The sequence below is a fragment of the Oncorhynchus gorbuscha genome, linkage group LG04 (genome assembly GCF_021184085.1).
Source record: "Oncorhynchus gorbuscha isolate QuinsamMale2020 ecotype Even-year linkage group LG04, OgorEven_v1.0, whole genome shotgun sequence".
Taxonomy (NCBI): Eukaryota; Metazoa; Chordata; class Actinopteri; order Salmoniformes; family Salmonidae; genus Oncorhynchus; species Oncorhynchus gorbuscha.
In genome coordinates, this window is record NC_060176.1 from 2,520,532 (window position 1) to 2,547,908 (window position 27,377).

The 27,377-nt window shown below is 44.9% G+C and overlaps 2 pseudogenes; both read right to left on the reverse strand.

The window, feature by feature from the left end:
- The window catches only part of LOC124033525, a 26,854-nt pseudogene extending 338 nt beyond the window's left edge, over positions 1-26,516 (reverse strand).
- LOC124033459 overlaps positions 1-27,377 on the reverse strand; it is a 130,759-nt pseudogene that overhangs the window by 34,560 nt on the left and 68,822 nt on the right.

The following is a 27,377-nucleotide window of genomic DNA, read 5'->3' on the forward strand; positions in this document are numbered from 1 at the left end:
GAAGGGTTAGGGTCTGGTTTGATGTTCCTCTGTGCCCCTCCTGAGACCAGCTCTGGAAACTCATCCTCATCCTGAAACAGACTTTAGAATTGACCAAACACCTAACTTGTACATCTCTAACATACCATTACACACTGACTGAAGACTAGTTCACACAATACCTCCTTCACAATACCTTCTCTACATCTACAGCCTCACTAACTCCTAATACACACTGACTGAGGACTAGTTCACACAATACCTCCTTCACAATACCTTCTCTACATCTACAGCCTCACTAACTCCTAATACACACTGACTGAGGACTAGTTCACACAATACCTCCTTCACAATACCTTCTCTACATCTACAGCCTCACTAACTCCAAATACACACTGACTGAGGACTAGTTCACACAATACCTCCTTCACAATACCTTCTCTACATCTACAGCCTCACTAACTCCTAATACACACTGACTGAGGACTAGTTCACACAATACCTCCTTCACAATACCTTCTCTACATCTACAGCCTCACTAACTCCAAATACACACTGACTGAGGACTAGTTCACACAATACCTCCTTCACAATACCTTCTCTACATCTACAGCCTCACTAACTCCTAATACACACTGACTGAGGACTAGTTCACACAATACCTCCTTCACAATACCTTCTCTACATCTACAGTCTCACTAACTCCAAATACACACTGACTGAGGACTAGTTCACACAATACCTCCTTCACAATACCTTCTCTACATCTACAGCCTCACTAACTCCAAATACACACTGACTGAGGACTAGTTCACACAATACCTCCTTCACAATACCTTCTCTACATCTACAGCCTCACTAACTCCTAATACACACTGACTGAGGACTAGTTCACACAATACCTCCTTCACAATACCTTCTCTACATCTACAGCCTCACTAACTCCTAATACACACTGACTGAGGACTAGTTCACACAATACCTCCTTCACAATACCTTCTCTACATCTACAGCCTCACTAACTCCTAATACACACTGACTGAGGACTAGTTCACACAATACCTCCTTCACAATACCTTCTCTACATCTACAGCCTCACTAACTCCTAATACACACTGACTGAGGACTAGTTCACACAATACCTCCTTCACAATACCTTCTCTACATCTACAGCCTCACTAACTCCTAATACACACTGACTGAGGACTAGTTCACACAATACCTCCTTCACAATACCTTCTCTACATCTACAGCCTCACTAACTCCTAATACACACTGACTGAGGACTAGTTCACACAATACCTTCTCTACATCTACAGCCTCACTAACTCCTAATACACACTGACTGAGGACTAGTTCACACAATACCTCCTTCACAATACCTTCTCTACATCTACAGCCTCACTAACTCCTAATACACACTGACTGAGGACTAGTTCACACAATACCTTCTCTACATCTACAGCCTCACTAACTCCTAATACACACTGACTGAGGACTAGTTCACACAATACCTCCTTCACAATACCTTCTCTACATCTACAGCCTCACTAACTCCTAATACACACTGACTGAGGACTAGTTCACACAATACCTTCTCTACATCTACAGCCTCACTAACTCCTAATACACACTGACTGAGGACTAGTTCACACAATACCTCCTTCACAATACCTTCTCTACATCTACAGCCTCACTAACTCCTAATACACACTGACTGAGGACTAGTTCACACAATACCTTCTCTACATCTACAGCCTCACTAACTCCTAATACACACTGACTGAGGACTAGTTCACACAATACCTCCTTCACAATACCTTCTCTACATCTACAGCCTCACTAACTCCAAATACACACTGACTGAGGACTAGTTCACACAATACCTCCTTCACAATACCTTCTCTACATCTACAGCCTCACTAACTCCTAATACACACTGACTGAGGACTAGTTCACACAATACCTCCTTCACAATACCTTCTCTACATCTACAGCCTCACTAACTCCTAATACACACTGACTGAGGACTAGTTCACACAATACCTTCACAATTCTACATCTACAGCCTCACTAACTCCTAATACACACTGACTGAGGACTAGTTCACACAATACCTCCTTCACAATACCTTCTCTACATCTACAGCCTCACTAACTCCTAATACACACTGACTGAGGACTAGTTCACACAATACCTCCTTCACAATACCTTCTCTACATCTACAGCCTCACTAACTCCTAATACACACTGACTGAGGACTAGTTCACACAATACCTCCTTCACAATACCTTCTCTACATCTACAGCCTCACTAACTCCTAATACACACTGACTGAGGACTAGTTCACACAATACCTCCTTCACAATACCTTCTCTACATCTACAGCCTCACTAACTCCTAATACACACTGACTGAGGACTAGTTCACACAATACCTTCACAATACCTTCTCTACATCTACAGCCTCACTAACTCCTAATACACACTGACTGAGGACTAGTTCACACAATACCTCCTTCACAATACCTTCTCTACATCTACAGCCTCACTAACTCCTAATACACACTGACTGAGGACTAGTTCACACAATACCTTTCTACCTTCTCTACATCTACAGCCTCACTAACTCCTAATACACACTGACTGAGGACTAGTTCACACAATACCTCCTTCACAATACCTTCTCTACATCTACAGCCTCACTAACTCCTAATACACACTGACTGAGGACTAGTTCACACAATACCTTCTCTACATCTACAGCCTCACTAACTCCTAATACACACTGACTGAGGACTAGTTCACACAATACCTCCTTCACAATACCTTCTCTACATCTACAGCCTCACTAACTCCTAATACACACTGACTGAGGACTAGTTCACACAATACCTCCTTCACAATACCTTCTCTACATCTACAGCCTCACTAACTCCTAATACACACTGACTGAGGACTAGTTCACACAATACCTCCTTCACAATACCTTCTCTACATCTACAGCCTCACTAACTCCTAATACACACTGACTGAGGACTAGTTCACACAATACCTCCTTCACAATACCTTCTCTACATCTACAGCCTCACTAACTCCTAATACACACTGACTGAGGACTAGTTCACACAATACCTCCTTCACAATACCTTCTCTACATCTACAGCCTCACTAACTCCTAATACACACTGACTGAGGACTAGTTCACACAATACCTCCTTCACAATACCTTCTCTACATCTACAGCCTCACTAACTCCTAATACACACTGACTGAGGACTAGTTCACACAATACCTTCTCTACATCTACAGCCTCACTAACTCCTAATACACACTGACTGAGGACTAGTTCACACAATACCTCCTTCACAATACCTTCTCTACATCTACAGCCTCACTAACTCCTAATACACACTGACTGAGGACTAGTTCACACACAATACCTTCTCTACATCTACAGCCTCACTAACTCCTAATACACACTGACTGAGGACTAGTTCACACAATACCTCCTTCACAATACCTTCTCTACATCTACAGCCTCACTAACTCCTAATACACACTGACTGAGGACTAGTTCACACAATACCTCCTTCACAATACCTTCTCTACATCTACAGCCTCACTAACTCCTAATACACACTGACTGAGGACTAGTTCACACAATACCTCCTTCACAATACCTTCTCTACATCTACAGCCTCACTAACTCCTAATACACACTGACTGAGGACTAGTTCACACAATACCTTCTCTACATCTACAGCCTCACTAACTCCTAATACACACTGACTGAGGACTAGTTCACACAATACCTCCTTCACAATACCTTCTCTACATCTACAGCCTCACTAACTCCTAATACACACTGACTGAGGACTAGTTCACACAATACCTCCTTCACAATACCTTCTCTACATCTACAGCCTCACTAACTCCTAATACACACTGACTGAGGACTAGTTCACACAATACCTCCTTCACAATACCTTCTCTACATCTACAGCCTCACTAACTCCTAATACACACTGACTGAGGACTAGTTCACACAATACCTCCTTCACAATACCTTCTCTCTACATCTACAGCCTCACTAACTCCTAATACACACTGACTGAGGACTAGTTCACACAATACCTCCTTCACAATACCTTCTCTACATCTACAGCCTCACTAACTCCTAATACACACTGACTGAGGACTAGTTCACACAATACCTCCTTCACAATACTTCTCTACATCTACAGCCTCACTAACTCCTAATACACACTGACTGAGGACTAGTTCACACAATACCTCCTTCACAATACCTTCTCTACATCTACAGCCTCACTAACTCCTAATACACACTGACTGAGGACTAGTTCACACAATACCTCCTTCACAATACCTTCTCTACATCTACAGCCTCACTAACTCCTAATACACACTGACTGAGGACTAGTTCACACAATACCTCCTTCACAATACCTTCTCTACATCTACAGCCTCACTAACTCCTAATACACACTGACTGAGGACTAGTTCACACAATACCTCCTTCACAATACCTTCTACATCTACAGCCTCACTAACTCCTAATACACACTGACTGAGGACTAGTTCACACAATACCTCCTTCACAATACCTTCTCTACATCTACAGCCTCACTAACTCCTAATACACACTGACTGAGGACTAGTTCACACAATACCTCCTTCACAATACCTTCTCTACATCTACAGCCTCACTAACTCCTAATACACACTGACTGAGGACTAGTTCACACAATACCTCCTTCACAATACCTTCTCTACATCTACAGCCTCACTAACTCCTAATACACACTGACTGAGGACTAGTTCACACAATACCTCCTTCACAATACCTTCTCTACATCTACAGCCTCACTAACTCCTAATACACACTGACTGAGGACTAGTTCACACAATACCTCCTTCACAATACCTTCTCTACATCTACAGCCTCACTAACTCCTAATACACACTGACTGAGGACTAGTTCACACAATACCTCCTTCACAATACCTTCTCTACATCTACAGCCTCACTAACTCCTAATACACACTGACTGAGGACTAGTTCACACAATACCTTCTACCTACATCTACAGCCTCACTAACTCCTAATACACACTGACTGAGGACTAGTTCACACAATACCTCCTTCACAATACCTTCTCTACATCTACAGCCTCACTAACTCCTAATACACACTGACTGAGGACTAGTTCACACAATACCTTCTCTACATCTACAGCCTCACTAACTCCTAATACACACTGACTGAGGACTAGTTCACACAATACCTTCTCTACATCTACAGCCTCACTAACTCCTAATACACACTGACTGAGGACTAGTTCACACAATACCTCCTTCACAATACCTTCTCTACATCTACAGCCTCACTAACTCCTAATACACACTGACTGAGGACTAGTTCACACAATACCTCCTTCACAATACCTTCTCTACATCTACAGCCTCACTAACTCCTAATACACACTGACTGAGGACTAGTTCACACAATCCTTCACTTCACAATACCTTCTCTACATCTACAGCCTCACTAACTCCTAATACACACTGACTGAGGACTAGTTCACACAATACCTCCTTCACAATACCTTCTCTACATCTACAGCCTCACTAACTCCTAATACACACTGACTGAGGACTAGTTCACACAATACCTCCTTCACAATACCTTCTCTACATCTACAGCCTCACTAACTCCTAATACACACTGACTGAGGACTAGTTCACACAATACCTCCTTCACAATACCTTCTCTACATCTACAGCCTCACTAACTCCTAATACACACTGACTGAGGACTAGTTCACACAATACCTCCTTCACAATACCTTCTCTACATCTACAGCCTCACTAACTCCTAATACACACTGACTGAGGACTAGTTCACACAATACCTTCTCTACATCTACAGCCTCACTAACTCCTAATACACACTGACTGAGGACTAGTTCACACAATACCTCCTTCACAATACCTTCTCTACATCTACAGCCTCACTAACTCCTAATACACACTGACTGAGGACTAGTTCACACAATACCTTCTCTACATCTACAGCCTCACTAACTCCTAATACACACTGACTGAGGACTAGTTCACACAATACCTCCTTCACAATACCTTCTCTACATCTACAGCCTCACTAACTCCTAATACACACTGACTGAGGACTAGTTCACACAATACCTTTCTCTACATCTACAGCCTCACTAACTCCTAATACACACTGACTGAGGACTAGTTCACACAATACCTCCTTCACAATACCTTCTCTACATCTACAGCCTCACTAACTCCTAATACACACTGACTGAGGACTAGTTCACACAATACCTTCTCTACATCTACAGCCTCACTAACTCCTAATACACACTGACTGAGGACTAGTTCACACAATACCTTCTCTACATCTACAGCCTCACTAACTCCTAATACACACTGACTGAGGACTAGTTCACACAATACCTCCTTCACAATACCTTCTCTACATCTACAGCCTCACTAACTCCTAATACACACTGACTGAGGACTAGTTCACACAATACCTCCTTCACAATACCTTCTCTACATCTACAGCCTCACTAACTCCTAATACACACTGACTGAGGACTAGTTCACACAATACCTTCTCTACATCTACAGCCTCACTAACTCCTAATACACACTGACTGAGGACTAGTTCACACAATACCTCCTTCACAATACCTTCTCTACATCTACAGCCTCACTAACTCCTAATACACACTGACTGAGGACTAGTTCACACAATACCTTCTCTACATCTACAGCCTCACTAACTCCTAATACACACTGACTGAGGACTAGTTCACACAATACCTCCTTCACAATACCTTCTCTACATCTACAGCCTCACTAACTCCTAATACACACTGACTGAGGACTAGTTCACACAATACCTCCTTCACAATACCTTCTCTACATCTACAGCCTCACTAACTCCTAATACACACTGACTGAGGACTAGTTCACACCTCCTTCACAATACCTTCTCTACATCTACAGCCTCACTAACTCCTAATACACACTGACTGAGGACTAGTTCACACAATACCTCCTTCACAATACCTTCTCTACATCTACAGCCTCACTAACTCCTAATACACACTGACCAAGATGGAAACAAACAGATACATGAAGAACTGAAGAATATGAAGAACTATTAATGGAGACACAACTGTCATTTAAATCCTGTATCTCAAGTAAGGATTTGATTCCAAATGCATATGAAATGCATATTGTCAAATACAGAATTTCATGTAGATTTCTCCCACCTCAAAGTAGAGTGGCTCAGGAGCAAGCACCGTCCCAGAGCCCAGTCCGGGCTGGAGCCGTCTCTGCTGCAGACCACCGTTACTGTGTGCGGGGGTGGGGTTAGAACATACACGCCCCCCTGAGTACCCTGCATGGAAGTCCTGCTGGGGGGGAGAGAAAGACATTGGGGGTGAGAGGGTCAGTCAGAGATTTAATTACAGTTGCCCAGGTGAGGTCCATTGTACCTGCGAGTAGTTCCTCTGATCAGGGTCTTCCCTGTCCGTTGGAACGGGGTGGTCCTGTTGTCTGACCACGGCCTCTGAGAGGCCTGAGATGCTACGTTCACCCAGCTTACCGCTACACACACAGAGAGAGAGACAAAGGTAATAATACAGGACACAGCCAAGGGGAAAGGCAAGGTAATCATCTGTCTTATCAGAAATCAAATGATGAATCATAAAAACAAAGCCTACCTGTCATTACACCTGCATCCACTCCCTGGAGAGAGAGAGAGAGAGAGAGAGAGAGAGAGAGAGAGAGAGAGAGAGAGAGAGAGAGAGAGAGAGAGAGAGAGAGAGAGAGAGAGAGAGAGAGAGAGAGAGAGAGAGAGAGAGAGAGAGAGAGAGAGAGAGAGAGAGAGAGAGACAGAGACAGAGAGAGACAGAGACAGAGAGAGACAGAGACAGAGAGAGACAGAGACAGAGAGAGACAGAGAGAGAGAGAGACAGAGAGAGAGAGAGAGAAGTCAGAGAGAGAGAGAGAGAGACGGAGAGTGTGAGTGAGTGAGTGAGACACAGAGAGAGAGACACAGAGAGAGAGACACAGAGAGAGAGACACAGAGAGAGAGACACAGAGAGAGAGACACAGAGAGAGAGACACAGACAGAGAGACACAGACAGAGAGACACAGACAGAGAGACACAGACAGAGAGACACAGACACAGAGACACAGACACAGAGACACAGACACAGAGACACAGACAGAGAGACACAGACAGAGAGACACAGACAGAGAGACACAGACAGAGAGACACAGACAGAGAGACACAGACAGAGAGACACAGACAGAGACACAGACAGACAGACAGACAGACAGACAGACAGACAGACAGACAGACAGACAGACAGACAGACAGACAGACAGACAGACAGACAGACAGACAGACAGACAGACAGACAGACAGACAGACAGACAGACAGACAGACAGACAGACAGACAGACAGACAGACAGACAGACAGACAGACAGACAGACAGACAGACAGACAGACAGACAGACAGACAGACAGACAGACAGACAGACAGACAGACAGACAGACAGACAGACAGACAGACAGACAGACAGACAGACAGACAGACAGACAGACAGACAGACAGACAGACAGACAGACAGACAGACAGACAGACAGACAGACAGACAGACAGACAGACAGACAGACAGACAGACAGACAGACAGACAGACAGACAGACAGACAGACAGACAGACAGACAGACAGACAGACAGACAGACAGACAGACAGACAGACAGACAGACAGACAGACAGACAGACAGACAGACAGACAGACAGACAGACAGACAGACAGACAGACAGACAGACAGACAGACAGACAGACAGACAGACAGACAGACAGACAGACAGACAGACAGACAGACAGACAGACAGACAGACAGACAGACAGACAGACAGACAGACAGACAGACAGACAGACAGACAGACAGACAGACAGACAGACAGACAGACAGACAGACAGACAGAGACAGAGACAGACAGACAGACAGACAGACAGACAGACAGACAGACAGACAGACAGACAGACAGACAGACAGACAGACAGACAGACAGACAGACAGACAGACAGACAGACAGACAGACAGACAGACAGACAGACAGACAGACAGACAGACAGACAGACAGACAGACAGACAGACAGACAGACAGACAGACAGACAGACAGACAGACAGACAGACAGACAGACAGACAGACAGACAGACAGACAGACAGACAGACAGACAGACAGACAGACAGACAGACAGACAGACAGACAGACAGACAGACAGACAGACAGACAGACAGACAGACAGACAGACAGACAGACAGACAGACAGACAGACAGACAGACAGACGGAGAGACGGAGAGACGGAGAGAGACAGAGACAGACAGAGAGAGAGAGACGGAGACAGAGAGAGAGAGGGAAGAAGCATGTCAGATATTTCACTTCAGTCATGCACGTGAAGGTTAGGTTATAGCTAGGTCTGGGGTCAGGGTTACCTTGTGTTTGAGGCTACAGTACTATAGAGTTAGGGTAAGGGATAGGGCCTACCATTGTAGAAGCTGTGGACAGTGGTTAAGGTTAAAGGGGGCCTACCGTAGGAGCTATAACAGCGTGGGCATTGTGTTTGCGTAACCCCCGGGGCCTGATAGTTGTGTTGGACACCACAGTACTAAACAGCAGTATAGTGTTGGGTCTAACACCGGGTTAGAGTTAGGGCCTACCGTAGGAGCTATAGCAGCGTGGGCATTGTGTTGCGTAACCCCCGGGGCCTGATAGTTGTGTTGGACACCACAGTACTAAACAGCAGTATAGTGTTGGGTCTACCACCGGGTTAGAGTTAGGGCCTACCGTAGGAGCTATAGCAGCGTGGGCATTGTGTTGCGTAACCCCCGGGGCCTGCTGGTTGTGTTTGGGGCTGCAGTATCCGCTGTCGCTGTCGATGTCCGCCTCGCTGGAGCTCTCGGCAGGGTGCGAGGCCCGCCTTCTCCGGGGAAGGTTCTTCCACAGCAGGGGGCTGGCCCGCTCCCGTTCCAACGCACCACGACCACACGCATTGTCCCCTGGGAAGTCTACAGACAGACAGATATCACAGATCAATCTATCAATACATTAAGCCTAGTCCTTGGACTAAAGATATATTTAAATGGAGATATCTTTTTAGTCTAGGACCAGACATAATCTTGGTCCAGGAAACCAGCCCCAAATGTATTTATTAAAGCCCTTTTTTTTTTTACATCAGCGGTTGTCCCAAAGTGCTCTACAGTAACCCGGCCTTGACCCCAAAGTGCTCTACAGTAACCCGGCCTTGACCCCAAAGTGCTCTACAGTAACCCGGCCTTGACCCCAAAGTGCTCTACAGTAACCCGGCCTTGACCCCAAAGAGCTCTACAATAACCCGGCCTTGACCCCAAAGAGCTCTACAGTAACCAGGCCTTGACCCCAAAGAGCTCTACAGTAACCCGCCTTGACCCCAAAGAGCTCTACAGTAACCCGGCCTTGACCCCAAAGAGCTCTACAGTAACCCGGCCTTGACCCCAAAGAGCTCTACAGTAACCCGGCCTTGACCCCAAAGAGCTCTACAGTAACCCGGCCTTGACCCCAAAGAGCTCTACAGTAACCCGGCCTTGACCCCAAAGTGCTCTACAGTAACCCGGCCTTGACCCCAAAGTGCTCTACAGTAACCCGGCCTTGACCCCAAAGTGCTCTACAGTAACCAGGCCTTGACCCCAAAGAGCTCTACAGTAACCCGGCCTTGACACCAAAGTGCTCTACAGTAACCCGGCCTTGACCCCAAAGAGCTCTATAGTAACCAGGCCTTGACCCCAAAGAGCTCTACAGTAACCCGGCCTTGACCCCAAAGAGCTCTACAGTAACCCGGCCTTGACCCCAAAGTGCTCTACAGTAACCAGGCCTTGACCCCAAAGAGCTCTACAGTAACCCGGCCTTGACCCCAAAGAGCTCTACAGTAACCCGGCCTTGACCCCAAAGAGCAGACAGAAGCAGTGGCAAGCAGAGAAGTAGCATTTAGATGCTTATTGCACCTTTACTGGTTAACAACCAATGTGATGTCCATCTCATTATGGATCTAACTCTTAGTCACATTGAGTAGCATTTGTCCTACCACTTTTAAAAGGGGGAGATCCAACTCGTTTAAATAATTATAGGCCAATCTCAAAGCTGTCACCCCTGGTGAAAATACTTGAAACCCTTGTAAGTGAACAGCTAAAATAGTAAATAAAAACTAACTCATTTTATCAATGTACCAATCGGGCTTCAGGAAGAAGCATAGCACAATTACAGCAGCCATGAAGGTTTTAAATGATATCACTGAAGCCATTGACAAAAACACCACTGTGTCTCACTTTTTATTGATCCCTCTAAGGCTTTTGATACAGTTGATCATGCTATACCAAGGCAGAGATTGTTGAGTGTAGGTCTTTCAGAGCATGCAGTTGCATGGTTTGCTAACTATCTGTCTGATAGAACTCAGTGCACTCAATTTGATGGGCTTATGTCTGTTAAATTGTCTGTCTTGAATGGTGTGCCCCAAGGCTCTGTACTTGGTCCTCTCTTATTCACTATTTATATAAATGATTTAGACAAAAATGTCCAAAATGCACAACCTCATTTTTATGCTGATGATACTATTATTTAATGTTGTGCCTCGTCTCTTACAAAAGCTTTCCAGAACATGCAAACTGCTTTTTATACTGTTCAACATACCTTGTGTCAATTGAAGCTTATCCTCAATACTGACAAAACTAAACTAATGGCGTTTTCTAATGCAAGAAATAGACCTCTGAACCTTTCGCCTATTACTACCTGTCAGGGCAAGGAGATTGAAGTTGTAACCTCATATAAATATCTTGGAATTTTAATTGATGACGGCCTCTCTTTTAGATTGCATATTCAACAACTTACAAAAATTGAAGTTGAAATTGGGATTTTATTTTAGGAATAAGGCCTGTTTTTCTTTTGAAGCCAGAAGGAGGCTAGTGTCAGCTACATTTATGCCTTTACTAGACTATAGGGATATTTTATATATGAATGCTTGCACTCAGTGTTTGAGATCAATTGACACCCTTTACCATGGCACTTTGTGATTGATTTTAAAACCCTTACGCACCACTGCACTTTGTATACCAGGGTTGGCTGGAATTCTCTAGTCACTCGTAGGCTCAGTCACTGGTATACGTTTATTTACAAAGCCATTTTGGGTTTACTACCTTTTTATTTGTGCATTTTTATTGTTCAGAAATGTGGTGGGTACTTCACTGGACTTTATCCTGCTAACTGTTCCAAATGTCCCAACTGAATTTGGTAAAAGGGCTTTTACGTCCTCTGTGCCATCGTCTTGGAACACCTCACAAAATACTTTTAAACTGGAAGAACTTGTCCCGATTGGTGTTTTTAAATCACTGATGAAGGATTTTTTGAGGCTGATTCCCTGACCTGTCAATGTTTTTAATTTGCTGTTAAATACTCTTGTGAATTCAATGGTTTTTACTAGATTACTTGTAGTTTTTCATGTTGTCTTATCTGTCATTTTTTTGTAATGACTCTGTGCTGCCTATCTTGGCCAGGGCGCTCTTGAAAAATAGATTTTAAACTCAATGAGCCCTTCCTGGTTAAATAAAGGTTTAAAAAAATACAAAGTAGCATTATTCCCCCAGTCAGAGGTATCACAGAGGACAACACGTACTGCACACGTGCAGAGTAGACCTCTCCAACCTGAAACTCTACATTCCTACGGTCTTCCCAGCAGGATGGGTATCATAGGCTCCGTTTACACAGGCAAACCAGTTGTGATGTTTTTTCCACTAATTTGTCTTTTGACAAATCACAGATTTTTTCACATCAGATCTTTTTCAGAGCTGATCTGATTGGTCAAAAGAAAATAAATAGACTTGGCTGCCTGTGTAAACGTAGCCATAGTGTCTCAGTATGATGAAGCGTCATCATTGTAAACCTGTTCTCTAAGCTCAGTAGGATCTAGATGCTCTGTGGTTGACTGTGTAGTTTCATTATGTAAAGCCTTTATACTGTAATGAAGGCTTATACTGTAATGAAGGCTTAGACCACAGTCAGGCACATACAGTCAGTACACAACCCTGTACAGAAGTTAGAGAAGAGTTAGGCCCTCATTCATCTGTGGACATACTTTAGACCAGTATACAGGGGTTTGGCAATGCAAACCTGAGTCAAACCCTGGGCTCAACTAGTATGTTACTGGTTATAAACGTACCAGTCTGTTGGGCAGCGTCCACGAGTAGGACTGTCTTGGTCCGTCCATCTGGCCCCGAGGAACACACCTCCTTCTGGACAGCTACAGTCCTCATGGGGGGCCTTCTGGCCCTCAGGGACTGACACAACCCCACCTGCTGCTGCTGATAGAACATAGACTATAATAACATTAAACATGATTTTGTATATTGATGTTATACGACCCAATTAATGGTATTAATTAATGAATTCATTGATGGTATTAATTGATCAGTAATGTAAAAATGAAGTATGGACCTGAGCACCTTGCATTAGGGTAGACCAGCAGAATAACATGTTTGACCTCTAACCTCTTACCTTGGGTAGAACGGCAGGTCTGCCCATGCCCCTCCCACCTCTCTGATTAGCTAGTCCAAACGCCTGTCCGAGAGCGGCCGGTCTCTCGCTGACGTCAGCTGATATAGGGTTTACCACGCCAGGCTGCAGGGGCCCGGCGTACGTTCCTGGGAAGGGCTGGTAGAGGAACAGAACAACTGTATTTTCCATCTGTGCCAAACATTCACACATACTCCACTACCTACCATGCTAAAGGGCACATTGGCAATGAATAGTACCTGTGACAATGAACATTTATCCTCCACTTCTTCTGTTCTCCTAACCATTTCTTCAGGCTACTAGTCTTGTAAACCTCTTCTCCCAAAAACAACACACTCCACTACCTACCAAGCGAAAGGGCACATTGAAGGTGAATAGTACCTGAGATCTGACACCAGCAGCCCTCCGGGTTGCTAATTCACTTCCCTGTTCTATCTCCTCGCCCAGGATTTGAACTAGCAACCTTCTGACTTCTGGTCTGCCTCTAACCCCTAACATTTCAGCTACCTACCTGGTAAAAGCCCATCATGGGCGGGCAGGGTGCAGGCATGATCTGGTAGTAGGTGTAGTCATTGGAGACTGGAGGCTGGGGGAGGACAGGATGGGGTAAGCTAGGTACGGACCACCTGGGCTGGGGTTGGGCTGCTGCCAGCGCAGGTCCCCTCCTCCACTATACATAGGGTGCTGTTGTCTGTAGAGGGGAGGGAGAGAACAAATGACTGGTGTAGTTATGATTGTATGAATATACAACATACAGTTTCTTGCGAAAGTATTCGGCCCCCTTGAACTTTGTGACCTTTTGCCACATTTCAGGCTTCAAACATAAAGATATTAAACTGTTTTGTGAAGAATCAACAACAAGTGGGACACAGTCATGAAGTGGAACGACATTTATTGGATATTTCAAACTTATTAGGACTAATATACCCGTAGGAAGCCAGAGAAAACTGTGTCAAACTAAGACAAAGCTTGTTACACTGCTGATATCAGTGTAGAGCTGACTGTGTGTGTGTGTGTGTGTGTGTGTGTGTGTGTGTGTGTGTGTGTGTGTGTGTGTGTGTGTGTGTGTGTGTGTGTGTGTGTGTGTGTGTGTGTGTGTGTGTGTGTGTGTGTGTGTGTGTGTGTGTGTGTGTGTGTGTGTGTGTGTGTGTGTGTGTGTGACAAGGATCCAGCTGACATTTTCACAGCCGGTGGTCTTGAGAGACCACTTCCTGCTATTCAAAACAGACAGGAAGGAAACGAACGTGCAGCAAGAGGCAGATCACCCCTGACAAAGAGAAACGCACAGGACACACACACAGGTCGACAGCTCTCAATCACATCCAGGGCATAAAGTTAACACCCGACACCCGACAAAGAGAAACGCACAGGACACACACACAGGTCGACAGCTCTCAATCACATCCAGGGCATAGAATTAACACCCGACAAAGAGAAACGCACAGGACACACACACAGGTCGACAGCTCTCAATCACATCCAGGGCATAAAGTTAACACCCGACACCCGACAAAGAGAAACGCACAGGACACACACACAGGTCGACAGCCCTCGATCACATCCAGGGCATAGAATTAACACCCAACACCTGCGGGTAAAATGTATATTTCACCAACCCCATTGGCGGGTGGTCAATGTGCAGGACTCTACAGTGGGAGCATTACATTCCTGAATAAAAAGTCCAAAGTCAAGTATGAGCACATGTGAGTTAGTGTTCAGAAAATGTTGCAGTATCTGTTTTTAAAGTATTTAAAGTATTTTGTTTCAAAGCTGCTAATTCCACAAAGAAATATCAAACCTACAGTTGAAGTCTGAAGTTTTCATACACTTAGGTTGGAGTCATTAAAACTCATTTTTCAACCACTCCACAAATTTCTTGTTAACAAACTATAGTTTTGGCAAGTCGGTCAGGACATCTACTTTGTGCATGACACAAGTCATTTTCAAACAATTGTTTAGACAGATTATTTCACTTATAATTCACTGTATCACAATTCCAGTGAGTCAGAAGTTTACATACACTAAGTTGACTGTGCCTTTAAACAGCTTGGAGAATTCCAGAAAATATCATGGCTTTCGAAGCTTCTGATAGGCTAATTGACATAATTTTAGTCAATTGGAGGTGTACCTGTGGATGTATTTCAAGGCCTACCTTCAAACTCAGGTCCTCTTTGCTTGACATCATGGGAAAATCACAAGAAATCAGCCAAGACGTCAGAAAAGAAAGTGTAGACCTCCACAAGTCTGGTTCATCTAATCCAAAACTGCCATATAAAAACCAGACTACAGTTTGTAACTGCACATGGGGACAAAGATCGTACTTTTTGGAGAAATGTCCTCTGGTCTGATGAAACAAAAATAGAACTGTTTGGCCATAATGACCATCACTATGTTTGGAGGAAAAAGGGGGAGGCTTGCAAGGCGAAGAACACCATCCACACCGTGAAGCACAGGGGTGGCAGCATCATGTTGTCAGGGTACTTTGCTGCAGGAGGGACTGGTGCACTTCACAAAATAGATGGCATCATGAGGGAGGAAAATTATGTCGATATATTGAAGCAACATCTCAAGACATCAGTCAGGAAGTTAAAGCTTGGTCACAAATGAGTCTTCCAAATGGACAATGACCCCAAGCATACTTCCAAAGTGTGGTAAAATGGTTTGAGGACAAAGTCAAGGTATTGGAGTGGCCATCACAAAGCCCAGACCTCAATCCCGAAGAAAATGTGTGGGCAGAACTGAAAAAGAGTGTATGAGCAAGGAGGCCTACAAACCTGACTCAGTTACACCAGCTCTGTCAGGAGGAATGGGCCAAAATTCACCCAACTTATTGTGGAAGGCTACCTGAAACATTTGACCTTAGTTAAACAATTTAAAGGCAATGCTACCAAATACTAATTGACTGTATGTAAACTTCTGACCCACTGGGAATGTGATGAAAGAAATAAAAGCGGAAATCATTCTCTACTAGTATTCTGATATTTCACAGTCTTAAAACAAGGTGGTGATCCTAACTGACCTAAGACAGAGAATTTTTTACTATGATTAAATGTCAGGAATTGTGAAAAACTGAGTTGGCTAAGGTGTGTGTAAACTCAGAGACTTCAACTATATGTCCCATCTGGCACAGCTGAGCTCACTGAGTGAAATGCTGATAGATTCCTTTTGGAGGCACTGTGCACAGACATAAACGTTGGTCTTACGTTCCACAAACGTCTACAAAGTGAGACTTTGTCTTTGTGTTCCTTGGCTATTTACATTGTTTTGCTCACAAGTTCAGTAGCTTTTCAACATTAGTTTGAGTCTGTTGCTTCAACTGATAGCAAAGAGTCAGATCCCAAATCGCACACACCAAGGTAACCTCCCGCCCTTAAAGGGCCAACTCAACAATTTGTCTATGATATTTTGGTTTAAAAAATCCAGTCACAAAAAAATGAAAGAGTAATATCACATTTCTTGTTTTTAGAAACGTTACAAAGCATGGTCATCTGTTTTTGGTGTGTTTTTATTTAAAAATCAGAGTGCCTGGTATATTTTTCTGCCCTGATCACATCCCTGGGTGGTAACTGATCATTCACAGCCTAGCTGTGTGTAACACTCACACAGTATATGGGGGTTTCCTTAGGTGAATCAGAAGGAAGACCCTATCAGTTTTCCCTGACATGGGCACAGGCACATTCCTGTAGGAGGGCCAGAAACAGGCACATTCCTGTAGGAGGGTCAGAAACAGGCACATTCCTGTAGGAGGGTCAGAAACAGGCACATTCCTGTAGGAGGGTCAGAAACAGGCACATTCCTGTAGGAGGGTCAGAAACAGGCACATTCCTGTAGGAGGGTCAGAAACAGGCACATTCCTGTAGGAGGGTCAGAAACAGGCACATTCCTGTAGGAGGGTCAGAAACAGGCACATTCCTGTAGGAGGGCCAGAAACAGGCACATTCCTGTAGGAGGGCCAGAAACAGGCACATTCCTGTAGGAGGGCCAGAAACAGGAATATTCCTGTAGGAGGGCCAGAAACAGGAATATTCCTGTAGGAGGGCCAGAAACAGGAATATTCCTGTAGGAGGGCCAGAAACAGGAATATTCCTGTAGGAGGGCCAGAAACAGGAATATTCCTGGACTCCATAGAGATTCTTTCCGAGCTAATGCTAGGCTAACTGTCAGCAGCTCAGGTACAGAGGCAGGGTAGTTCTAATACAGATTGTATCAGTGACAGTCGCACCTCAGACTCTTAGGGTCAAATTACCAGAGACAGATTAAGCCTAGTTTTGAATGAAAAGACATGTGCTCAGAAATTCCCCATTGAATATGGTTTTTAATCCAGGACTAGGCTTAATCTGTGTCCAGGAAACCTGCCCTTAGTGTGTAGGGTGTAGGCTGCATGATCTAGGGACTATAAGATGTAGGGTGATGTGTCTACCTGTTGGATTGATTCTCCTGGACAAAAGGGTAGCAGGTGATGAGGTAACTGGGGATTGGGGTGGGCTCTACCCCCCCTCCTCCTTCTCCTCCTCCAGACACGCTCATGGTGACCAGCGCTCCTTCCAGACCATTCTTTTGTGGGACAAACGGCTCCACTTCGGCTGACAGTTTCACATCCTGCAAGGAGAGACAGACAGACACGGACGTCACAGACAGGACCTGACTGGGGAGGAGAGGACAGGACCTGACAGGAGAGGAGAGGGCAGGACCTGATAGGAGAGGAGAGGACCTGACAGGAGAGGAGAGGACAGGAGCTGCCAGGAGAGGAGAGGGCAGGACCTGATAGGAGAGGAGAGGACAGGACCTGACAGGAGAGGAGAGGACAGGACCTGACAGGAGAGGAGAGGACAGGACCTGACAGGAGAGGAGAGGACAGGACCTGACAGGAGAGGAGAGGACAGGACCTGACAGGAGAGGAGAGGACAGGACCTGACAGGAGAGGAGAGGACCTGACAGGAGAGGACAGGACCTGACAGGAGAGGACTGGACCTGACCTGACAGGACAGGACCTGACAGGAGAGGACCTAACAGGACCTAACAGGAGAGGACCTGACAGGAGAGGACCTGACAGGAGAGGAGTGGACCAAACAGGACCTGACAGGAGAGGAGAGGACCTGACAGGAGAGGACAGGAGGAGAGGACAGGACCTGACAGGAGAGGAGAGGACAAGACAGGAGAGGACAGGAGAGGACAAGACAGGAGAGGACCTGCCAGGAGAGGAGAGGACAGGAGAGGACCTGCCAGGAGAGGAGAGGACAGGAGAGGACCTGCCAGGAGAGGAGAGGACAGGAGAGGACCTGCCAGGAGAGGAGAGGAGAGGACAGGAGAGGACCTGCCATGAGGGGAGAGGAGAGGACAGGAGAGGACCTGCCAGGAGGGGAGAGGACAGGAGAGGACCTGCCAGGAGGGAGAGGACAGGACCTGACAGGAGGGAGAGGACAGGACCTGACAGGAGGGAGAGGACAGGACCTGACAGGAGAGGACCTGACTGGACAGAATCACCTCGCAACGCACCAGACAGACTCAGGAAAGTCTGAGTAGGTATGTTACCTAAGGAGCAGCTCGCTACTTCACCCAGCGAGAATAGAATAGGGTGCCAAGGCTAGACTAATTATTAACATAACTCATGACTTCATCTGGCAACATCTCCACGACACAGCCAAAACAACAGAACTGGTTCCTTCACGACAAATGAAACAACTGGCAACAAGAGAAACAACTTTTCACTGGATCTGAGAATGGAGAGTTGGAGTCAATGGCTGTCTCTGAAAATACACCTTATTACAATAGTGAACTACTTTGACCAGGGAACATAGAATAGCATCCTGCCCAGGGGTATTTTTTATTTATTTAACCTTTGTTTAAGAAGGCAAGACAGTTAGGAATTGGTTCTTATTTACAATGACGGCCTAGGAACAGTGGATTAACTGCCTTGTTCAGAGGCAGAACGACAGATTTTCACCTTGTCAGTTCGGGGATTCGATCTAGCAACCTTTCGGTTACTGGCTGAACTAGTAACCGAAAGCCACTAGGCTACCTGCTGGTTAGCCACTCTAACCACTAGGCTACCTGGCTACCTACAGTACATCAAGCTGCCTAACGAAGCAGGCGATAGGCTCCTGCGCTATGGGCTGTTTTAATGTGAACAAGGCTATTTACTTATATAGGGAATAGGGTGCCAGGTCGGTCACAGACGATGAAAGCATAACAAAGTGTTGACCTTAGAGCAGTGTGATCAGGGGACGTGTGAGTGTAGCAGACAGACACAGCAACATGTAACCTGGTGCAATAGAAACACTTCCTGGTTGGTCTGACACTGATCAGATCAGAGTGGTGTGGAGAGCAGAGGACTGTTTCCTTGTACTCAGAGAACATGACTGACTGAGGTCCTTCTGTAGCTCAGTTGGTAGAGCATGGCGCTTGTAACGCCAGGGTAGTGGGTTCGATCCCCGGGACCACCCATACGTAGAATGTATGCACACATGACTGTAAGTCGCTTTGGATAAAAGCGTCTGCTAAATGGCATTTATTATTATTATTATTATTATTATTTATTACACAGTCCAATACCTGTGCTTTCAGCCTAACCCTTCCTATTAAGTTATGCCAACACAATACAGCATTTTAGGGAGTGCCTTGGAACTGTTATGCTTCATTGGTAAACATTTTTTGCCCCTTTCCTCCAAAGAGCCCCTCTCCCTACCAGCTACCACTAACATTAAACACTAGGTAGCACTCCTACCATCAGCATTCTGTCCTGAGACATTCCTTTCCTATGGACCTGCCTGGTCCAAGTCTGGCCCTGAAGGTGCCCCTTAGATGCTGATCTTGAGTTAGTTTTGCATTTCCCCCACTATTGGTTTACGTTAGGATTGGGGGAGGGGAAGCTGATCCTAGATCTGTACCTAGGGGAAACTTCACCTCAGAGCCACCAGAGAGCAACCAGCAGACCCGGGGTGGTAATGACTCAGTCACCCAGCATCTTCAGGAGAACTTTATGGGCCAGCTATATTTAGCTGCTCATTCTTCCCAGAGAGATTACACTAGTAGCTAACTATGTGTTACATAAGGTCTCTAAAGACAATGTCAACTAGGACACAGCCTACCCATAAAGATCCTTTAATTCAATTGTTCTATTTAATTCTGTGGGCCTACCTCTATTGCTATCATGCCACAGGTACAGAGGTGGTGGTTTGTGGTGTGCGTGTGTGTGGTATGTATGCGTGTGTGTGGTATGTATGTGTGTGTGTGTGGTGTGCGTGTGTGTGTATGTATGTGTGTGTGTGTGGTGTGCGTGTGAATGTGTGAATGTGTGTGTGGTGTGCGTGTGTGGTGTGCGGTGTGCGTGGTATGAATGTGCGTGTGTGTGGTATGAATGTGTGTGTGTGTGGTGTGCGTGGTATGTATGTGTGTGTGTGGTGTGCGTGGGTGTGGTATGTATGTGTGTGGTGTGCGTGGGTGTGGAGGGGAGGAAGGCTATGATGAAATGTCAAAATAATACAGGTCATAAAGAGGTCGACCGATTATGATTTTTCAACGCCGATAATGATTATTGGAGGACCAAAAAATCTGATACCGATTAATCGGCCGGTTTAAAATGTATTTGTAATAATGACAATTACAACAATACTAAATGAACACTTAACTTAATATAATACATCAATAAAATCAATTTAGCCTCAACTAAATAATGAAATGTGTTCAATTTGGTTTAAATAATGCAAAAACAAAGTGTTGGAGAAGAAAGTAAAAGTGCAATAAGCGCTATGTAAGAAAGCTAACGTTTCAGTTCCTTGCTCAGAACATGAGAACATATGAAAGCTGGTGGTTCTTTTTAACATGAGTCTTCAATATTCCCAGTTAAGAAATTTTTAGGTTGTAGTTATTCTAGGAATTATAGGACTATTTCCCTCTACATTAGTATTTAATTAACCGTAGACTATTGCCAGTGTAACAGTATGGCTTCCATCCCTCTCCTCGCTCCTCCCTGGGCTCGAACCAGCAACACAACGACAACAGCCACATCAAAGCAGCGTTACCCATGCAGAGCAAGGGAAACAACTACCCCAAGGCTCAGAGCGAGTGAAGTTTGAAACGCTATTAGCGCGCTCTAACTCGCCAGCCATTTCACTTCGGTTACACCAGCCTCATCTCGGGAGTTGATAGGCTTGAAGTCATAAATAGCGCAATGCTTGACGCACAACGAAGAGCTGCTGGCAAAACGCATGAGAGTGTTGTCTGAATGAATGTTTACACGCCTGCTTCTGCCTACCACCGCTCAGTCAGATACTTAGATACTTGTGTGCTCAGTCAGATTATATGCAACGCAGGACACGCTAGATAATATCTAGTAATATCATCAACCATGTGTAGTTAACTCGTGATTACGATTGATTGTTTTTTATAACATAAGTTTAATGCTAGCTAGCAACTTACCTTGGCTTACTGCATTTGCGTAACAGGCAGTCTCCTTGTGGAGTGCAACGAGAGAGAGGCAGGTCGTTATTGCGTTGGATTAGTTAACTGTAAGGTTGCAAGATTGGATCTCCCGAGCTGACAAGGTGAAAATCTGTCGTTCTGCCCGAACGAGGCAGTTAACCCACCGTTTCTAGGCCGTCATTGAAAATAAGAATGTGTTCTTAACTGACTTGCCGAGTTAAATAAAGATTAAGTAAAGAAAAAAAAGATTTATTTATTTATTTTATTTTTATAAATACAGATTTCCGATTGTTATGAAAACTTGAAATCGGCCATTCCGATTCATCGATCGACCTCTAGTCATAAAATATCCATCATAAAATGTGTGTCACAAAGTATGTGTCAAACATACCTGTACAGCTACCCGACACATCACAAACCACAGTACCATGTCAAATCAACAGAGGCCTACCTCTCTGAAAATAAAATACAAAGGATGACAATTATCCATTGTTTGAAACAATGTCCTCCAGGGTTTGGATAGGTCAGATGAGATGCAGCCTACTGCTCTAGTATTGGTATCATCAGTGGATTGGAAGAGTGGAAAGATACTGTAGGCCACTAGATGGGACAATAACAGGATGACAGCCTGGGTCAAAGCTGGGAAATATTTACAACAGGTCAACAGCTCAGTGTCTTAAAGGAATGTAGTCAAAGCACTCTCAATGAGCTTTTACTTGTCTGTCTGTCTGGATGGGTGGGTGGGTTCTGGGTGAAACTGAAGAAACACAGACCATCTCTACAACCCCTCACCACTATTCCCTCTCCTCTTCCCCCACCCTGCTCTGTTGCCTCGACCAAATCACATTTTGCTATCAATTGAATTAATGTTTGTTTGTAGTCCTGATGAATGCTGCTTCAGGGGACTTTAAACACTGATATGGAAACACTGAACTGGGTCTGACTACTAAGTCATGACCATTGGACTGTTTATCTAGGTTCACCTCTTATCAAAACTGACCATTGACATCATGTTGACTGAATCACAGGCCTTCCTGCCCAGCTGACACATCGGGACTTGCTGCTTCAGTCCCAAATGGCACCCTATTCCTTTCATAGTACACTACTTTTGACCAGAGCTCAATAGGGTGCCATTTGAGATGGAGTCCAGACCTATCACTGGGGCGGGCAGCTGCGGTCAGAGGATAGATCAACCTCATCCACCCCTTTCATTCTGAGAGGAGGAAAGGAAGAGGGAGAGTTGACACGAGTTCACGACACAAAGACACTCCATTCTCCCAGCCAGGGTCGGAATGTATGAATCCAGCATCAGTACAGCAGTGAACACACACCACACACACCGCCATTGTTTCCCAGTGCTACTGTACTGTTCGTGGGCAGTGTGGGCTGACATCTGATAGATCCAGGGGTCCTGACTGGTCAACACAGAGCGCTAGGGGTGACGTAGCCAGCTGAAAACAATACCCTGCAGTATACTAGATGGCAGCCTTCTGTGGCATAAACTATGGTGCCATATACTGTCATGGAATTAAGCCTAGAGAAAAATATGACATTTTAAATTAACCATGATTTGTTTCCATATGAGGTTTGATGGTTAGGACTACTCTAAAGAGAGCTGGTTACTTTAGATAATTACGTGAAGTTAGTTACACAAAACAGAGGGGTTGGTTGTGTTACTTTAGATGACAAGGATGCTGATAGAGGAGAGGTTGGTAAATTTAAACTTTAGGTGACGGGGTTGGCTACTTTGTATAAAGGACGTTACAGGAAGTAGGCCTGGCTAGCTATAGGTGACGTTACAGGAAGTAGGCCTGGCTAGCTATAGGTGACTTTACAGGAAGTAGGCCTGGCTAGCTATAGGTGACGTTACAGGAGGTAGGCCTGGCTAGCTATAGGTGACGTTACAGGAAGTAGGCCTGGCTAGCTATAGGTGACTTTACAGGAAGTAGGCCTGGCTAGCTATAGGTGACTTTACAGGAAGTAGGCCTGGCTAGCTATAGGTGACGTTACAGGAGGTAGGCCTGGCTATAGGTGACGTTACAGGAGGTAGGCCTGGCTATAGGTGACAGGGGAGACAGTTACAAGATTAGGCCTGAGAGGATCAGTTGAGGAGTGAGGATGGTGGCCCAACCAGGATAAGCCAATTACACAACTAGCTACAACAGAGTCAGTTACTATAGGACTCCAGCCCTAGTCCACCAGGGAAAGGAGACTCCAAACATGTATGCCCTGGCTGGGGGAGATTCAGCCAGGAAGTCCCTGGCTGTGTCCAGGTCTGGGTTCTTTAACTCTGGGTGCCATTCTCCATTCCGCTGGTGTGAAGGTGTAGGTTGTTTGTTCAGACGGAGTTGTATGTGATTGATTAGCGCCTGGGATGTGAGTGAGAATAGCAGCGATTATGGAAAAGGCTGCAGGTTGATGTGTGTGTGTGTGTGTGTGTATGCGTGTTAGAGCGAGGAAGAGAGAGAATAGCAGCGATTGTGGAAAAGGCTGCAGGTTGACGTGTGTGTGTGTGTATGCGTGTTAGAGCGAGGAAGAGAGAGAATAGCAGCGATTATGGAAAAGGCTGCAGGTTGGCGTGTGTGTGTGTGTGTGTATGCGTGTTAGAGCGAGGAAGAGAGAGAATAGCAGCGATTATGGAAGATGCATTAGCAGGTAGCCTAGCGGTTAGAGGGTAAGGCCAGTCACCCTGAAAGTTCGCTGGTTCGAATCCCGAACCGACTAGGTGAAAAATCTGTAGATGTGCCCTAGAGTAAGGCACTTAACCCTAATTGCTTCTATAAGTGGAGCTCAGCTCCAGATGTGTGGTGAAAAAGCCAGGGCAGCACTGGCCTGGCAAAACTGGGTGGGACTACTGGGCCATCAACCATCAAACCCTTTATCCATTCAAGCTTTTGTCTCCGATTCATTGTCTTCTAACATTCTCAGCTGGAAAGAGAGAAGTTGTATTGTTCTTTCACTGTTGTTGAATGGGAGGGGGCAAGAGAGGGAGCAATAGAGTGGTGGGTGGATGAGCGAGCTCCAGTGTGTGCATGTACACTACATTTTGAAAAATATATCACAAGCATGAAACCATCTTGGGTCCTTGAGTCTCCCATGCACCATCATCACATCACTGTGGACCAAAACTCAGCCGATGTGGCATCTGATGGTGACACAGGAGGACTTCATCCAAATCAAATCACATTTTACGCGCCGATTACAACAGGTGTCGACCTTACTGTGAAATGCTTACTGTCAAACCCTTAACCAACAACTCAGTTCAAGAAATAGCCAGCTGAAAACAATACCCTGCAGTATACTAGATGGCAGCCCTCTGTGGCCTAAACTATGGTGCCATATACTGTCATGGAATTAAGCCTAAAATATGACATTTTAAATGGGCACTTACAGTAAGTTAGACCACATAATAGAGTAGCTAACTTGCATCATAGTTAAGTTGCCCTATGCGCAGCAGGAGTCACTCAATGGAATGCGATTCAAATGCAAAAGAACCGGACATTCCTCCAGAGCGAATCAGCGGGCTAGTTAGTTGTCAACAATCTACCACACACTCACTGCAGACTGGAGGTTTCTGGTAACTGGTCACTATCTAGCTAGTTAACTTACCCTGGTCCGTATTATAATAACTATCTAGCTAGTTATTTAACGGTGTGTCAAACATCAAAGTTTACCAGATAGCTAAGTCAGTTCATGTCAACCGATATGTTGACATGAACGGTCATTAATGTCAACACGTTGTGACAGTATAGGTACTGTAACTAGTTTAGTTAGATTATCAATACAGTTAGCCTCAATTAAAACATATCTAGTACATAGATCAGCATATCAGGGAGAACAGATGAGATATTGGCCATCCAAAATGACAAGCGTATAAAAGCTGCTTAGCTAACTGGCTAGTTAGCTAGTTCACTTGTCTTTACTTACACGCATGCCTAGTACGCGTAGTGATCTCGTTAGATGACAAATCATTGACAATAATCAAACATCGGATAAACTCACGGACACTTCTAAAACATTAAAAGGGACATTGTTACCTGCAGATACGTTTTGGGCCTAGCTAGCTAGCTTCATATTCCCATTAGCTAACTAAAGCTAGTTGTGCCGTTACCAGACATAATCGGTTCCGTCATTACTTCGCAGAGAAAATCCGTCTTTACCTTATCACAAGAGTCCATGTCAATCGCTGAGACCGCGGCAGACCGTCATTGAGCACGCAGTGGTCGTCAAGATATAGGTGATTTAATTTTCTTCATTGTAAATGTTGAGCCATTTGTGTGAAACACACCCTGTTTTACCTCTGCCTAGTTGAACTGTTGCTGCCTAGCTAGCTCGGCTAGCTCTGAATGTGTCAACGTAGGAATGGAATGGCAGAGGGGATGGTCATCCGGGACGGAAAGCCCACAGTCTCACACAATGTTCGTCTTTGCCTTCGGCGTCTGTCACTGATAAGATTTGAAGGACCAGGATAAATAGGCCTACTGTGCAAAAAGTAGATATTTTTTTGTTGCGTAAAGCAGCTGCAGTAATTTAAACTCAGTTTTTCACAATTCCTGACATTTAATCCTAGTAAAATTACCTGTTTTAGGTCCGTTAGGATTGCCACTTTATTTTAAGAATGTGAAATGTCAGAATAATAGTAGAGTGATTTATTTCAGCTTTTATTTCTTTAATCACATTCCCAGTGGGTCAGAATTTTACATACACTCAATTAGTATTTGGTAGCATTGCCTTTAAATTGTTTAACTTGGGTCAAACGTTTTGGGTAGCCTTCCACAAGCTTCCCACAATAAGTGGGGTGAATTTTTGCCCAATCCTCCTGACAGAGCTGGTGTAACTGAGTCAGGTTTGTAGGCCTCCTTGCTCATACACACTTTTTCAGTTCTGCCCACAAATCTTCAATGGGATTGAGGTCAGGGCTTTGTGATGGCCACTCCAATACCTTGACTTTGTTGTCCTCAAGCCATTTTGGCACAACTTTCGAAGTATGCTTGGGGTCATTGTCCATTTGGAAGACCCATTTGTGACCAAGCTCTAACTTCCTGACTGATGTCTTGAGATGTTGCTTCAATTTATCCACATAATTTTCCTCCCTATTTTGTGAAGTGCACCAGTCCCTCCTGCAGCAAAGCACTCCCACAACATGATGCTGCCACCCCCGTGCTTCATGGTTGGGATGGTGTTCTTCAGTTTGCAAGCCTCCTCCTTTTCCCTCCAAACATAGTGATGGTCATTATGGCCAAACAGTTCTATTTTTGTTTCATCAGACCAGAGGACATTTCTCCAAAAAGT